The sequence below is a fragment of the Haemaphysalis longicornis genome, unplaced genomic scaffold, assembly GCF_048455015.1.
Source record: "Haemaphysalis longicornis isolate Haplotype H1 unplaced genomic scaffold, Haemaphysalis longicornis Haplotype H1 scaffold_6, whole genome shotgun sequence".
In the NCBI taxonomy this organism is placed as follows: Eukaryota; Metazoa; Arthropoda; class Arachnida; order Ixodida; family Ixodidae; genus Haemaphysalis; species Haemaphysalis longicornis.
In genome coordinates this window covers 110703500-110721311 of record NW_027526407.1, presented here as the reverse complement: position 1 = coordinate 110721311, position 17812 = coordinate 110703500, and the positions used below count along the sequence as shown (strand labels likewise).

General features: G+C 46.5%; 1 long non-coding RNA gene across 2 annotated transcripts in view; it reads left to right on the top strand.

Annotated features, from left to right (window-relative positions):
* The window catches only part of LOC144141115 (uncharacterized), a 46367-nt gene that overhangs the window by 10044 nt on the left and 18511 nt on the right, over positions 1-17812 (top strand). For both annotated transcript variants that reach the window (XR_013316440.1, XR_013316439.1), the window contains exons 2-3: positions 14815-14963; positions 16714-16778. This is a non-coding gene — a long non-coding RNA (uncharacterized LOC144141115). The remainder of the gene's footprint in view (positions 1-14814; positions 14964-16713; positions 16779-17812) is intronic.

Here is a 17812-nt window from a genome sequence, read left to right as displayed (position 1 = left end):
CTAGGAGAGATTTAAAAAGAGACCATGTCGATCGTGAGTGCAAAGCAGAGTCAAGATTGTCGCAGAGAGCACTCCATCGAGAAAGTTCGAGGGAAGCGCAGTGGGCAACAATCTCGCCTCGTAGAGCAGCGATTCTGGATGCGAGCTGAGTATTTTGGGGCTGGGAGCGGAAGGAGCGCTGCAGTCGTTTACGCCCGCGCCATAAACGGAGAAAGTGAGGGTCAGGGTCTTGGATTGGATGACGGATGCGAGCACGACGACTGCTGCTCGAAAGCGCAGCGGCAATGCCCGACGTCCAGTTCTCATACGACTCAAAAGAATGGGAAGCTAGAGCCGTGCAGAAGGCGTCCCAGTCAATGTGAGTGACGAGGCGACGTCGCGGGATGTGGGAAACGGATATGGAAAGATGAATCAGAAAATGGTCGCTGAGGAGGTTTTCCGCTGTGACCCGCCACTGAACTGAAAGGGGCCCCCGAGAGAAAGTAAGGTCGGGTGTCGTGGGCCGCTGTGAGGTAGTGCCGGCTCTGGTAGGGGAGCCCGGGGTATTAAGAAGGGTGACGTGGCGTTCCTGTACAAGACAGTGGAGAAGGCGGCCAGGTTTGAAGGTCTGCGGGTAGCCCCAAAGAGTGTGAGGTGCATTGAAGTCAACCCCAAGGATTAGATTGGTGGTGGACGGAACTGAGTGAAGGAACTTGCCTAGCGCACTGAATAAAGAGGAAGTTACAGGCGGGTTGTAGAAAGACAGAAGGGCCAGTGAGATTTTAGAGGAAGGATCATAATAGACCACGCCGAATAAATATTTGAGAAGGGTACAGGGTATGTCCAGTGGTTCCACGAGCATGTCGCCACGCACATAAATGGGTGCTAGCGGCGTGCTTGTAGCGGCATGATGGGCGCGGTAACCTGGGATGGCACTAGTGGCACGGGCCTCTTGTATCAAAAGAAAATGAGGGAGAAAATGGCGGTTAAGGAGGTACTGATGGAGAGGCGTCTTATTATTGCGTAAGTTTCGGCAGTTCCACTGCACCACCTCCAAACCCTCAGCACTGGACATCTAGGTAGCGGTGGATGTAGAAGGACGGTCCTTTTTCTTAGCCGGGGGGAGTGATTCTTGTAGAGAAATAGCAATGGAACCAAAGGACTTAAGTTGCTCGGATTGGGCATTCAGCGCGGTAAGAACTTTGAGGATGGAGGTTTCGAGCATAACCAATCGAGTGTGCTGGGCCGTGAACGTGCTTTCGACTAAGTCTGCCAAAGGCTTGAGTTGGGTTGCAGAGGGAGCTGCGGTGAACGTGGCAAGGTGCTCATTGAGCTGCGCAAGTTGGGAGGTAAGACAGGTGGTGGTTTCTTGGAGTGTTTCGGTGAGAGACTGAATCTGCTGTTGCAATTCCTGGGAAACGCGCTGTTGCTCACGCAGCTGGCGTTCGAGCATCGCGAGTCGGAGGTCGAAAGAGTGACGGTTCTCCTCATTCAAGTACGGTGAGGGTGTAGCATTGGAGGAAGCGGGCGGTGGCACCGACGGTCCTTTCAGTTTAGCAGCGTACGAGCCCGGTTGCGATGTGACCGGTGAGTCAGATGCAGGTTTAGAGGACGGAAGGCAAGGGGTGTCCTGCGTGACCCGGCGCAAAGCTATGCGGCGTTCAAACGCAGCTTTAGCACATGCGCGTTGCTTTTCGAGGTGGAAGGGGCAGGTAGGGTCAAGAGAGGGGTGAGTGTTCACCTTGCAATGAATGCACCAGGGCTGAGAGCATACGTGGGTGCTGGGTCAGTTGGTAGAGGGGCAGCACAACGACGGCACTTGGCCGGAGCACAATGCTGCGGACACTGGTGAGCCCGGTTTCCCAGAGCGAGACAGCGGGTGCATGTGGTAGGTTTAGGCTTGTGGGGGCGACACCGAAAAGCAACACGTTTGAAATATACGTAGCGGGGGATTACGGTGCCAGCAAAAGTAATGAGAACTGATTGGGTGCTACCCATCATGCGTGCAGCAAGAATATCGGTGGTGTACGACTCTAGTTCTTGCATAATCTGAGGAGGAGTGAAATGGCCGCCGACGTTATGGATGACACCAAGGCAGGAGATGGGAGGGCTGCGACCATAAGGTTTGATGCTGATGGTCTTACCATGAAGCCGAACGTGAGAGAGAGAGAGTAGGAGGTGAGCGGTTAGGGGGGAGTGAGTTTTAAGAAACACAAGGCTCAGAGTGGGCTTCGCCTGGAGGGTGATTTCTTCACTTGTCTGGGAGGAAAGTTGTGTAGCGGAGGCAATAGCGGTGAGCAAGTCGTACAGAGGTAGCTTGGGAGTAAGGGTGCCTGGAGGACGTTGGATGCCGACAGTGATCAGTTCGGTGCGGGATCGGGCGGTGGAAGCGGGTTTACGGGCTGAGCCAACAGTGGTCCAGGTGTTTTCCGAAGATTGCGTTGTAGCGTCATCTCCTGGCGGCTGAGTGAGATCCATTTCGGCCGACGCGTCTTCAGTCGGAGGCACGGCGGCCTAATGGAATGTTCTTGTCTATCATAGGAGGAGGCAGCACTATGTAAGGACTGGGTAACGGAACACAGGGTAGAAGGTGTAGCTATGAAAGGTCCAGTACCGGCGGCAGCGTTCAGCGGCGACGCGGTTGGTGGGGGAGGAGGGCTCTTGACTTGTTCCGCGGCCAAGGTCATCTTCGGAGACGCTATGGCGGCGCAATCTGCGGTGAGGAACGCAGACGCCCGCAACGGGGCCGTCGGCCCTGCGCTGTCGGCGCCACTCACAGTGTTTGGAGCAGGTATCGCGGCGTTTGCAGAGTCGACTTCAAGATTTTGGCTTGCGGGGTCGGCCATAGCACTGAGTGTGATGGCAGAAGGTGCAGTAGCATCGGATGCAGAAGGTTGGAAGAACGGCGAAGCGTCGGTGGTGATCGGCTGTAGGGGCCTGGTGCTGTCTTGCATTCCCGGAGTGCCAGGGCGACGCTGTAGTCTTAGCGAGGCGACGCGGTGCTTCGGACTTTTGAATGGGCCTGGGGGCCACCCCGTCGTCGGACCGGGACCCCGATGGTGGCTGGATGATCCTGAAGGCTTCGTGAAACGAAGGGCAATAACGGCGCGGGCGGGCAAGGCCCTCAGCAAAAGCAGGGGCAAAGAAAACGGAGCACGATAGGCGGCTATGAAACCTGGACTGCGCCACCTAGCGGCCCCATTCATTGAGATATCCTTCATTTACTCTCTCTACTTTGACATATCAGGGGTATTTTTGTTGAAATGAGCGAGATCCAGAAATCGAAAATAACTCAGATAAAACTCCACTGAAAGAAAAATTGCAACTAATCCCTAAAAATGGGGTGGCGAGTAATTTTGGTAAAATAACGCCCTGCAAACGTGTACGCAGTTCGTAGTTCGCCCCAAAAATGAGCCTGCTGCATCAAGGATCAAGATGAGCCATATCCATTGGCCCATTGGGAGTTGAGTTTTTGGCTCGACTGTTGAGTTTGTTGCGTGGGTGTTTAAAAGGTTTTTCACTGTACGGAGATGGGTTATCATGAATCGCTAAGGCAAATAGAAGATGGGCAAAAGATTGGTTCCTGCATGTCAACGACGGCGTGAACGGACGAAGGGAACGAAATGAAACTTAGAGAGGTGAAAAAATGAATTTATTTTGTCTTTTCATGAGTAAGGAGTAGCTCTGGTTGCATTTATAATTTACTGTCATATTTATCATTTTAGTACTTAAAGAAGCCATTAGGACAAAAAACACAACTTTGTCTTATTCGAAATATTTCGTGTTTTATGTGCCCCCAGTGCTCGTCCGAAAGCAAACGATGCTGTATTCACTAAGAAATTGATTATCTTAAGTTAACATTTTGATTTCCCCGCCAAATAGAGCTTTTATGTTGTCTGCAATAAAATCACAGGGCCTTGTTTACAGTTAACGAACATAGATGGCGCCACCACACCGCGGCAATGCGTTCTCTACATTTGTTTTGTTTGTCAACGTATTTGTACCTGGCTTGTTTTCTTCATGGAAACAATCATTTCGTGCAACCTGGTGCTCGCTCGACAAATACGGTCCCGTAAGGCATCGTCGCATTAGTCAATCAGCCAGCGTCGTCTGAAATAAACCCAAAGCTACACAGTACTGCGCATGTAAACCAAGCATAGGGCCCGCAGCACCAACAGCAGCATACGCATCGGTACTTGTATATTCCGCGTAATTTTGTCACTTCCATTCTTTGTCCCACAATTCTTAGAGCTTTAAAAAGAATCTGCCCTAAATTTTACCGGAAACTGCTTGTTCGGCAAGACTATAAGCTCTGCCTAATGTGCGTTTGGTTTTGCCGCCCTCCGGCAATCGCAGAACTGTCTGGTATAACATCATATTGTCTGTTGCGGAAAATTAGCCAGTGGGTCGCATGTCCATTCCTGTCTTTCCTAATTATGAAGCTTATTTGAGCGAAGTTTACGTTAAAAGTGGTGTCGGTATAATTCTAAGGAGGCGATGTTTTGAATGAACCAAACATGTGTTATCTCTTCATGGCTCCTTTAAATTAATAGCCACTGCTTACAAGCCCGGGCCAATCACCCCCCCCCTCCTGCCCCATCTGAGAGTACGAACCAATTCATTAATGGGACAAGAAGCTATGAGCAGCCTTCTTTTGAAATGTTTCGCAAATTATGGCAATGCAATGAATACCTTGCCTACTCTGTGAGTGCATTCAGGCATGCATACAAAAATTATCCCTGGGAAGAATTCAAAAAGGGCTCTAAATCGTGCCATTAGAGCTAACCTGCTCTAAATTCTTGAAGCCCTTTTGCATGCGTTTAATGCCTTTTCCACCAAAACTCAATCGATCCATTCTTGAAAGTCAATTTAATATAGGTTTTCATACGAAAAACGCAACAAATTCAGTGTTGCATTTCAATTTGAGCCAAATAAAAATTTACCGCCCCAATATTGCTGAAATTTACCGAATATTTTTTATTACTTGTGGATATAAAACTTGTGAATATTAAAAATATATCATAAAATATCATTGATACAGTTGCATGTAGGTGCGGTAAGAAGTTTCGTTTTGTTTCTCAAATTCGCGTTACGTGGCTTTCGCTTATTTAAAAAAAAACACCTCATATATAAGTATACATATTCATATCTCAAGAGAGTCGCCTTCTTGCAAAGGACAAACCTTCATTCATGTAGCCAAGGCGTCTGGTTGATGTGCCAGAGAGAAACAATGACGACCAACTGGTTTAGACGATGGAAATATGATACTCCACTGAGGCAGGAAACGGCTATTTTCCAGATCCTATACCGGCAATCATACCTAATGCTCCTTGAGAAAAAGCGGGCTTCTGGACATGGCCTAGGGCGTGATGATTCGCTAGCTGATTGGCTTCAACAGGAGAATGTTAATTTCATTCTCACGGCAGCGATAATCTGTCACAAGATTGTTCTAAGCCACAAACTGTTTACCCGGGATGTTTTCTTTCGCTCCGTAGAGTGATAATTCTTTAGGCAACGTTTCTGGTGCGCCAGGTTTGCGTAACAAAGTAAACTACAAGACTGCATCCCATAGGAAAAAGAGATGGGAAGGTTATTCGCGTCATAGCAAGACTTAAGGAGATGTTTACTGGAAACAGTGTTCATGCGGACGAGCTGGTGGTAATAAGCAAAGTTGTAAGCGCGCTGTTAGGCAACATTTGGCGTGAGGGCGACACGAGCCAAAATGAAGATGAACCAACGTGAGAAAAAATTCACAACGGAAGACAAGAAATTAGGACATAACTGATAGCAATTCTCTTTTTAGGAGTAAGCCTCGGTAACCAAAGAAAGAGTTGTGACCCATTAGTATTACATGGAAGTAGGGATATTTTCCCTAAATCTTACTGAACCAAGAACGTGGGCAGAGGTCGTGTTTTGGGCCACAAGGAACCCCACATTTGCTTAAAGTTGCATTCTCTCTCTCTTACCTTGTTCATTTTCGGCCTTTCTTTCCCTACGCTGCTCACAAGTATTTGTATGTTATAATATAAAAGCAAGAGAAATTACATAAAGGAATATACATAAAATGTTGGTTGTGCGCAGGCAATCTTTTATGTTAAAATTTTTGGCGACATTGTGTAACACCCCAGAAAACTGTTTCTGGCTCCAGCTGTGTACACGGACCGAGTGACATGCAGTAGAATAGAGGGTAATCTACATACATAATCTGGCTGAGGAAAACTGATTTTTCTTGGGTTCTTGCAAAAATATCTGTCGATCAGAACGATGAAGTTCGCAGCTTTAAATGTTTTTAGAGCCTTGCAAAAGTTGCTAGGCAGAAAATCATCAATGCCGCCCTATAGGCGCACTGACGCTTAGAGATTTTGTCGAGGGCCCGATTTTTACATAAAATAAACTGAAACACCCTTTCTTCGAACTATAGAAAGTGGAGAAAACTACTAAAGGAGTGATGAAGAATACTTGCCTTGGAAATTTTTTTAAGCATCCCCTATTCTTGCATCGCCTTCAACTTTGATAAAGCAAGGCGTTGTTGGTGGCAACGAAGCATGATCTGTCCGTGTCGATACTATACGCAACTGCAGATTTCTTTCCAAGAACAAAAGGGAAGGCTTTGAAGGATTTTGGTATTTAGAAAAGAAAAAAAAACGCAACGATTTGTACGGCTATGGGGTATATATAAAGTTTAGAGCTTGTCAACGGCGGAAGATAGGACAGGTGAGTAGCCATCGCGTTCATCTGCGGAAAGGGTGGACATCCGTAAAGAACGATGCCTCATCCCTGGAAACAAAACCAGTGGCGGCACATTCCTTCACCAAAATTGTTTTGCCGAATGTATTGGCCGTAGCAAGGAGGGGCGATAAAGAAGAACAACGGAGAGTTGTTAAAGTAGGAGCAGTCTTTTGGAAGAGAAAATTTCAAAAACAGTGATCAACACTGCGCAATATACGGGTTTGTCGGACAAGGTCGATAAAATAATTTCATCGGTTAACAACATAATAAAGTCGGTCGTCGCCAGTTAGGTTAGCTTGGGCCGTTCCCCCAATCTGGCAAGGAAAGTTCCGGCTGGTAGAAAAATGGGGACGATGGCTGATGCCGATACAAAATCCCAGCATTAAATGTTTGGCTGTGCTATGGGGACAACACAACAAACAGCATGCTTTTGGTGGTTGTAGATAAATGTATGTGCTCTGCAAAGACCGCACTGCCAAATCTCGGTGCCGTTTCCACAGTAAAAGTCCAGGCTGGAGTAGGTCATTCTCATCTTCTGAACAAGATAAAAAGTCTACGTGAAATACAGAAACACTTGCACCTCTATCTAGTACAGCTTCTGCACAAACACCCTAAAAAAACAGTAATGTGAAGACTACAGCACTGGATGGTGAAACGTAGGAAGCTCACACTAACGAGTAATGCTTGAAGGCAGCGAAGCTGTGCGCAGTCTTCGCTAACAACTTGAGCGTTCAAGTCCATGACTGCAGCCGATTTGCGTCTTCGCTGCCGCAACGACTTTTACTTCATCATTGCTGCTATAAGTGTGAGCTTCTTGCATTTTTCGAAAGCAATGATTATCAGACATCAGTTTCGAGGGGTGTATGCTCTCACGTGTCTTTCTCGTTCCCAGCAGGTGTTGACACCATCACGGCAAACGTTGGATTTTTGGAGCTAATCTAAGCTGGTTGGCCTAAGCAACGTCCGCAGGGGATGCTGGGAGGTCGTGGCGAGTGCACACACACAAAGCTACGCATTTTCTTGGTTTCGATAACTGCCTGGCCGTCACCGTTACGTCCGCTCTACAGTGGGTGCGCTCGACAATTCCATTGTATTTTTAACAGCAGATACAAAAAATCACAGTATGATAAACAATTCCCTGTAATACAACGAACGGGGAAAATATTGGTGTGACAGTTCACGACAAACTCCGGTGCTTCCAGTTGCCAGGATCTCTGTAGGGGTGTTGTGAACTGGTCCGAAGAGGGACGAAGACTGGCAAGCGAGAAAACGGTCAAATGTGCGAAGCTCGGCGAGGCGGTAAAGAGCCATTGAATTAATCGGGTTCACTCCATCAAGTAACGCACAGCTCGACACTGATAAAGATCGCGGACCCTTCTTACAGTCAGGATGTCTTTATCTTTCCAGTATTATCTGCTGTGCAGTCAATGACATCTGATAGTGTAAGTTTCGCGGCGGACCAAGCCTGTCGGGTTGGATCAACGACAGACGTCAGCAAGGCGACAAAATATATTTATAGTGTGGGCTATTGTCCCGGCAGCAGCATATGTAATGTATCGGTGCATTTCTGCTCATGCCTTTGGTACAAACAAGAATTGTGTGACCAAATGCCACATTCGTAAAGAATAGCGCCTGAATGGCTCAAGACTGATTAAAACTACGAAGGAGGAGATACCTTTGAAAAGGAAGCCCTCCGCGCAGCAGGGCTCCACGTACTTTACGGACGTTAAAATGTCTGTGATATGCCTAGGTGCACGAAGAGAAGCAGCTTGCAAAAAGAATTTATCAGTCATGCGGGACGATATAAATGACATGAAAGCGTCTTGCTAATGATTGTTTACCAAGGATGTAAGCAAAGCTTTGTTGGGGGTGTTTGAGAGAAAATGACGATGACAATGACAACGAAGGAAACACAAATACCTGAGTGCTGACTTACGACTATTTTTTTCCACCGGTTAAATAGAGTCAAAAGTGGATTAATGTCTTATTTGATTCAGTCACGCAATCTTACAAAATCACAAACGATTGGATGGGATGAACGCAGCGTAGTGCAGCCGCGGATTCACCGCTTCAGCACACGCGAATCGAAGTTTCTGCTTGTACATGTTTACTGTAAAAAGGCTTGCGCAACGTCAGTCACTATTTTATACTTTTGAATCTTCAAAGAATTCACATGCGGATGCGTCACCAGAACACTTTGCCACCTTGGTGCAAAGTACATCTATTGACTGATTTTGGGTTTCAACGCGCAGACTGTACATCGATGGTGGGGCGCGCCGTAGTGGAGAAGTCTTGATTACTTGAACATGCGCCAAAATGTGGTACTCACGGGAGTTTTTGCTTTTCTCCTGGACCGAAAAGTAGCCGCTGGTGCCAGGAATCGACCCTGAACCTTTGCCTTAGCAACACAACGCCTCAGTCCCTGAGCAACCACGGCGGGAGCCCATTCAATCCGGTGAACCTTAACAACTTTAAGATGGCGCGGCTAAATTGCTTCATTTTACGACTCGCAAGAATTGGGAAGTACTTTTATACACTAAATTGCATTGGTCGGTTTCCGCTACAAACAGACTTCATTTTGACGGCGGCAACCGAGAAGCAATGCTTTTGCGACATTCTGCACTTCTGCATTGCACTTTGAACGGCCGAGCGAATTACCCTAACAGCAACATGCAGAGTTTTTTTGGGCTGTGCGCAAACTACAGCCGCAACAGTTAAGCATGCGGGTCCATACTGCATTTTCTTGAATACGTGCATGACTGTACCACCGCCATCAGCGATTTGTCATGAATGGTTCCACGCTTTGCAAGGTATAATAGGGGTGAAGTAAACAAACATATTTTTTCGTATAGGCGCGTACGTCTAGCTTAGGTGGCACGCATTGAAGGACTCGACGTTCAGACAAGACACTGCACCGTCTTTCACCCAGTATGAAAACTATTGATACAGCGGTTTTGTTTTCTTCACCCGTATCATAGCTTGCGAAGCGTTGAACACTCACGACAGATCGCTTATTGCGGTAGTAGTATTGTACGCGTGCAATAAAACGCAGCGTGGACACGAAAGCGTCACTGTTGCTTTTGCAGGTTACAGGCAGGCCTTTATTTGTTAACACTTCTGTTGGCTCGAACATCAACGGTCGTTCGCCCGAGTACTGCACCGTGTTCGCCGGATAAATTCTACTGTTTTAACACCCTAATCGGCCACAAACGTCAACAGTGAAAGGCTTCCTCCCCTTTGGCTCATTTAGCAGGAGGGAGGAGAACCCGCCCCAGCGATACTGCTGCAGACAGTGCGTGAGAAGCGCCGGTGACGCTGTTTATATATTCACAAATTTAGAATACCGGTGGGTCTCGGAAACTGCTCCTACCCTAGTATGATGCAAAACATTTACTAGACGGGCCAAAAGGCCTGTAGCGACATCATCGCCATCGTCACCATCAGCGCCACTATCGTAATCATCCGCATTATTTGATGAACACCTTCAGCGGACTGGCGTGTCACCAGTTCCACGCGACACAGTTTAAACGCGACTCAATAGCTCGGCGGCCGTTCGTTCTGGCCGGGCCCACGCGACCTCAATAAATATGGGAAGCCGCATCCGCTTCACGCCTGCTTCCTAAAACGTATGACAGATGTAGAGGATGTGGCGGGAAACAAACTATGTGAAGGTATGTACAGTACGGTCAATTGACAGATGGGTCCGCATTAGAGTTGAGACAGTGAGCAGCCCTGGTCAGTCTGTCGAGAGCGTCCGGGGAGTAGACGGGCCTCAGGAGGTCTTGGCTCAGAGTGGAGGATGGGGCGACTTGGCGTAGGGTATAGCAGTCCCGAAGTAAATGTAACGCGAGCCGTGGCCGCTGGGTACACGACCAGGCGATGTTTTCCGAATGGCCGCTCTAAGCGCAGCCGTTTGTGACGGATGTCCACTGGTGTGTGACTGCCAGTACGAGCACACTTAGGATCATGATGGCGACTTTTTGAGGACTCGTTCGGTTGCAGCCTCGTTGCGCGGGGTCGAAGCGCCCAAGTCCCGGAACGCCAGTGGTCGGCCCTAAACAGTAGTCGCAGTTGAAGCGCGTGTACAAAATACGCTGGCAAAGATGGCAATGATGGCTCCTAAGAGTGCGCCGCAGAAGTACCAGCACTTAAACTCGTTTCAGCAACAGGCATTTACGGAGTCGATGGCGACGTCGGCGTTGAGTTTCACGAATGTACTCCTGGTCATCCTGCGCGTCGCGGTTTACGATATGATGTCGGGCGTTTGATGCAGAGCAATGGTCGTGGCCGTGTTCTTGGTGTCTTCAGAGAGGGACACAATATACGTTTCACAAGAATCAGGCTGCGATTGCACTACAGGAGGGCGCTGCGTCAACGCTGTAGCTGAGTTTACGTGCACCACTGGCGTATCAGGCGACAAGGTCCAGAATGATTGCGTGTTCACGGAGCAACGACGCTCACCGGAGCCCTCGCCTGAGGTTGTAGAAGGGGAGGAGGGCTGCGGCCGGTTGGCGTCCGTGACAGCGTCGGCTGTGAGTCTTGCCGGTGTAAGTATAGCTGCCGTGCTGGACGTGGTGTCTAGGGCGGCGACACTAGCGGCAAGGGACGACGGCGATAGCGCAGAGGGTACAGTGTGCGGCTGTGGAACGTGCGCGGAGCGTCCGTGTACCCATTCTGCTGTAGACCGAAACAGGCTGTCTGGGAGGCCGCAGTGCGCGAGCACGGTTGCCCGAAGGTCGTCGCAGGCCGTTGCTGTGCGGTGGTAGGGCGAGAACGCAGCGCAGCTCCAGAGGAAGCGTCTCCCAAAGCATGGAGTGCTTGAATGGCTGTATGCTGACGTAGTTTCCTGAGAACGCAGCCTCAGCCTAATAAACGGACCTTAGATATTGCGTGGCTTGAATGCCGGTATCGGTGGGTCTCCCCACGTTACCATGTCGGTGTGCCGCTGCCCAGGTGACACGAGTTGAACTTGTAGGGAGCGTCCGGGTAACCACTTTGCAGGATGCCGTCGTGAAGCGGATGCGGCTTCCCACATTTTTTAATGGCCCTGTAGGCCCGGCGAAAACGAGCGGCTACCCAGCTGTTGAGTGGAGTTGCAATTGTGTCGCGTGAAACCGCTGACGCGCCAGTCTGCTGATGGTGATTGCCAAAGAATGCGTATGATGATGATAGTGGCGCTGATGGTGACGATGGCGATGATGTCGCTACAGGCCTGATCAACAACCACTCTGCTAAAACGTTTGTGGTCCTGACTCTGCAACCACGCATGTTTTCGTAACAATTTTGTAATTTTGTCTGGAGGCATGGAGGTATAAAAAGGGTTTTTGCCATCGTCGTCAGCACACTTCGAGCGTAGGTTGTGCGCAAAATCTGCTGCTCCAAAATACACTAGCAGTACAGTCCAACTCTTCGCAGTTTACAGCCATCGTTTGAGGCAAACATACTCTTACCAGTTCATTCCTGAAAATGTTTCTCGCTATCTTTTTAACCAATACAAAAAACCTGTTTTCATTCCATCTGCGGTTATTTCTTTTTAATTGAAGCAATGTTTCTGGTATTACGTAGAAGTTAGTGTATTCTTTTTTCCATGTTTCAGTTCCATATGGCTCTACGTTTACCAGAGATTATAGGACGCACCATTGTTTCCTGCATCCGTTCACTCGTTCGCTATCGATGAATTGTTTATCCGCTGCCTCCTCTAAGGCTTGAGAATGCGCAGTGTTTGCAGGATGTACCCCGAATTGTTTTTCAACAACCAATAATTTTAAGTGCGAATGCACTTCTTAAGCGAGCCTGAATCGTCCGCCGCCGTAGTCCGCATAGCAACAGCTGCGGGTGCGCGCGCTCCTCGTCTTCCCTAGCGACGGGGGGAGATGGGCGCGCGCTGCCTGGCCGCTGACATGGCACATACCCACGTGGGGGATTGGCCAGGAATCGGGCGTGAGAAGGGCTAATGCACCCGCTTAAAGGAGTACTGACACGAAATTTCAAAGCTGAGATCCGCTCTAGCAATCAAGTACGACAACACAAATATGTGTCTGTGAATAAATGCATCTTTGTTTCTTTGTAGTTGTGTGTGTGTGTGTGATCTCTTTTTCGCGAACATTACCGAACCGCGCAAATTCAACTCGTGCATTCGCACTTTCACATTCTTCCCCTCGGGAAAATGCGGGAAACTTTTTTGTGTTGGGTGTGTTCGCAATTTTTACATACAAGTGAAATGAACTTCAACCTGAAATAAAAAACGCAAACAGCAATTTAACGAACAAATAGTATAAGGAACTCGAGAGAACATTTGATTGATATTGGCGTTAAAGTTGACATATTGCTTTTCCATTTGCCTCCTTTTGCCCACAATAACGTCTAATTGTAATTTTTGGCTTCTGGGTGCTGACACACCTATTTTAGAGAAAAATGTACTCCCCTATCATTCTGTGCGAAATAGAGGACCAGCGAATCTTGCCGGAGTCCAATCCATTTACATTTGGTGGCACTTTGCGAATAATAATAGTCCATATTTAGTCGCCAGCCAGCCAGCCAACAAGAAAACTAAAACGCGGAAGGTAACCAGCCTTATTCCAGTGGCAAACAGAAGGCCACCCATTTCCCTCCCGCAGTGTAGACATCCTACACCCTCGGCAACAAATCCACCCAAACCAATACATTTCAGTTGACAGGTGACTGGTCGCATTTGGCCATAAGACATCCATGTTCACGCCTTCCACCAGCACAAAGAACATGTCATAAGTGAGGACATAAAGTCTAGTCATGCCTGCACCTTTTTTCCCTCCACCAAACACCCATGAGAGCAGCAAGGCGCCACAGGTGATGAGTGCCCTTAGACGGAAAAACAGCAAGAGAAAACGTCGCCCCGGGATACCGTCAAACTGTACAGGAATAGGTGGTTCTTGGGCCCGCTCCAAGCGGGGAGGTTGCTCTTTACCCTGGAAGAGTCTGCAACCACTCGAAAGCATAAAACGTCTGGCAGTGACGGCAGCGGGCAGCCCGTTCTTCGGCCGCACTGTTTTTTAGGGGTGAAGCTCCTCTTGCTCGGGCCCTGTCCCGTTCCTCGTTGCTGCTGTACACGGTACAGCACATTATTAATGATTGTGGCAGGATCCCCTGAGGGATTCTCCGACCAAAGATTGGCTGAAGAGGACAAAAGGTTCAACGCGTTTGTTGCTACCCAACTAGGAGAAGAAGAAGAAGAGGAGGTTGTCATTCGTCGCCAGCGAGCTCAAGACACGTACCGGGGGTACGTGTCTTGAGCTCTGCAGAAGGCGACGGCAAACGTGGCTAAAATGTCACACACCGAATTCGCCAACTTACCCATGGAGATTCTCCTCGTTCAAAACAACCCCTACATACCCACCACAAGCATCGACGTCGTCGGCAGGCTTGTCAACGGAGCGGTGGAAAGCTTGACGAGTCCAGTCTTTATATGATGTGCGGGCGAATGTTTCACCGTTTTAACGATATGCATTTTTGCTTCCCCCTCTCATCATCATTCACTTCGTGGAGATGGCGGAATTTTTTTCTGTTTGTTTTCTGCGCACTCGGGCTTGTGTGGGCACACACTCTCCGTCGCTTCACTTGTTGTTCTATGGAACGAATAAAACGAGCCCATCATGTAGGGAGTGAAACGCGAAACTGCTTATAAAGACGCCAGTGGTGGTAGTGTAGTTATGAGACAATTTCGCAACTCGTGAAAGAAGGAGAAAAATTTTGTGAAAGAGTTGTCGGCGTTACCAGGAAAAGCGACGAAACGTTGCCAAGCGAAACGGTCTCACCGTAATTAAATCTGCCGGGTTTTGCCCATGCACAGCTTCGCTTTTAAACCCCCCAAAACAAATGAACAAATTTTCAGTCAGCAAAAAACTCAGAAATGGCTTGAATGAAGGCAATTAGGCTTAGAAACACTTTTCTGCAAAATCGCAAAATTTGGTTCGCTATACACACGTTCTTTTCGGCTAATAAAATAAATATAAATGTACGTGCTTAAGAATATTAATTTTTGGTGGTTGCTAACCATAGAGGACAAAGATTAAACGACCACATGTGTATTTTGTGTGTGAAATGTTTGACTTTTCTATTATTCCATTCTAGTTTATGAAACCGAATTCTCGAATATGGTTTTACTTTACATCAAGAGTTCATGTGCGACCCATGTGCATTCGTGACAACGTACACAATGCTACCAAAAAAGCAATAGCCTTTCTCAGGACTTACGTCACCAGAACGGAATACGAACAAGAGTAAGTATTACAGCAAATTAGGTTATATAAATGTTTCAATGTATCGTGTAAAAGGTATAGAATCGTGAGAACTGTTGTGCATGTTATGCTCCTACTCATATCTGAGGTGGAACCTAATCGCGGGTGAACATATTTATTCCAGTCATGTTTATAAGTTTTTCACGTAAAACTAGACCCCTTTTCTATCCTAACAATCTGTAAACGTACCATTCCGCAATGAAACATCTATAGGTACTACACTCGATCGTGTAAATAGCGCTTAAAATTTTACAGCAGAAATAAAAAACTTGGGATATTTATAAGATCTGCATTTCTAAGTGCTAGGAACCTTCAGGTAGAGGTGTAAAAAACAAGTATGGTTTAATATTTTTGTGGGTTAGCTATTAACACGAACATTCAGCCTGATCCGAATAAATATAAAAGGTGGGAACGCTGTTCGCACTACTCGCACTTGCAACAACTCTATTTGCAACCATTTAAAAACCAATTTTTTTACTAGAAAAACTTAGTTGGCATCGCTTAGTCTGAAGGTATTATGAAATATACTCTAAGCGCTCTGGTGGAGTGCATCGCATTGGGTGGTCTCGTATTTTCGGCGTGCTCAGTATATGGTTGTATTTTAATTTTGGAAGTCACTTTTCAAGTAATAATGTCAAAATCGCAGAAACGTTTTTTTAGACAATAATGATCCCTTCAATTCTCTCCACGAGTGTTCATTTGGTTCTTTTAGACATGAGTCACCGATGAACTGAGGGAATAAGTACATTAGCTGAAAAAGTTCTTTGAAAAGGTACCTGATCAGGGCCAACGGTTACATGAAATAAATATACTCTATAACGGTGTACCTAAATTTTTTGCAAGTGCAGAATTGCTTGAGCTGATAATTAAAGTACTCTTATTCAGTAGGAAAAACAACCAGGCAAATACAATTTCCATTAAAAATGTGCGGCCACGTTTCGCGTTTCGTCGGGAATCTTTGAAAGGGTTATTAAGATGCGGAGTTGTTAAATAAATGTTTTCGCAAATAGTTATTTCTTAATACTGCACGAAAAAGAACGTAATTCTTTCTATGAAGAAAATAAATAAAAAATGAGGAAACGAATAAGAAACAAATGTTTCAGGCAGCAAAGACCATCAGCGCCGCGAGAGGTCAATGGGAGCGGTCATCGTCCTGCATAAAACCTAAATTAGCGTTTCAAGATATAACAACGAAATATATACCACGATCGTACCTATTTTTAACGCATCAATATGTGGCAATATGCCACAATATAAAATTGCAGGTGCTTTCGGCGATCGTCATAAAGTTTTGTAATAAACGCTACGTATTTATCACAACTGAAAACACTTCCGCCTGGTGTTATTGCAGTGACTTCTCAAAGACAAATACGAAATTTTTTTGGGTTAAAGTTACGTTTTTGCATATGTGGCTACCGTGATGGTGGTTTCAATTGTATAGCAAGAATTCTCTTGTTCTTTGAAAAAAAAGCATAGTAGAATAAAAATTCGCACAGATATAACTAGTACTGATTACCTGTTCTCGTCATTTGTGTGCGTAACAATAAAAATGTAACTATGCAATTGCGATCTTTTGGTTTGCCACCACAAATCTTATATCGTAATAGGAAATTCACAATAAGCTATAAACCAAATTTTGCAGGTACTGTGGACAAGATTGAAGCTTTGATTTTATGTAGACTGGGGTTTCTGATCACATTAACTAAAAAAACAAAATACCTTTTCTCCCCAGCTTTCGCGTAGAGCAGTATTATGCTCGTTTGTTGGACCCAACGGCAATGGTTTTAAATAAAACAAGTGAGTATTCTTGAAAATGGCGGACGGCAACGCTTTGCATGCATTGAAAAAAAGACATGTAATACCGTATTGATTGAAAAAAATATTTAATGCACAAATGGCTTTAGTTGTGACACTAGGAGAGTATCTACACAAACAAGATGTTGTACTTCTGGGTGTGAGATAAAATTTACTAGCAAGATATATATATATATGCGTGTGTGTGTGTATGTATGTATATATATATATATATTTATATTTATATATATATATATATGTAATCGAAAGGCGTGGGTTCGGTCCCCACTCTGGGCGCGTGTTTTTCTTTCTTTCTTTCTTCTGTATATTAAAAAAATGTTTACTTCATTAACCGTAGTGAAAAAGAAAAGAGCCTAACCACACCCCTATGCCTCCTTTGGCGTTGTAGACGGCTGCCCTATCTTTCTGTATATATATATATATATATATATATATATATATATATATATATATATATATATGTATATATTGTAATGAACTTGCGACCGATTCTCAAGACACCATGTTTAATCTGTCTGAACGAGCCTCGCGCTTCTTCCTTCGCTTCCAGTCGGCCGCCGTCCTCGTTGCTCTGCTGGTGGATTGGCCACTGACTGCGCTTGCAGCTTTTCTTTCGCAAAGCTTCCTGCCTTTACACTCGGCCACACTGCGATGGCGAGCACCAAGAAGCTCTTGGCGTGGGTCCTTCACTTTGACTCTAAGGTTGGCATAAAGGTCAGCATACAAACGGCGGAAGAAGCAGTTTTACATCTTTGCTTGGTGGAAATGTCTCACCTTCCACTTCGTGTCTTCCTTTCCAGCTTGATCCAGGGATATGCTTTCCGTTGTCATGTTCTGTGGGCTTGCCCTGCGGCTATTGTCTTGTTCTGTTTTTTCCTTGGTCAGTGATTCTGCATTTGTTTCAGCGTTCTTGCCTTCTGCAAGTTCGTCGTCGTCGGCTTCAGAAACTGTCCCTGAAAAGTGCTGGTTTTTGACAGGTACATCCTTCTGTGCTTCATTCTTTTCTTCATCCAGTT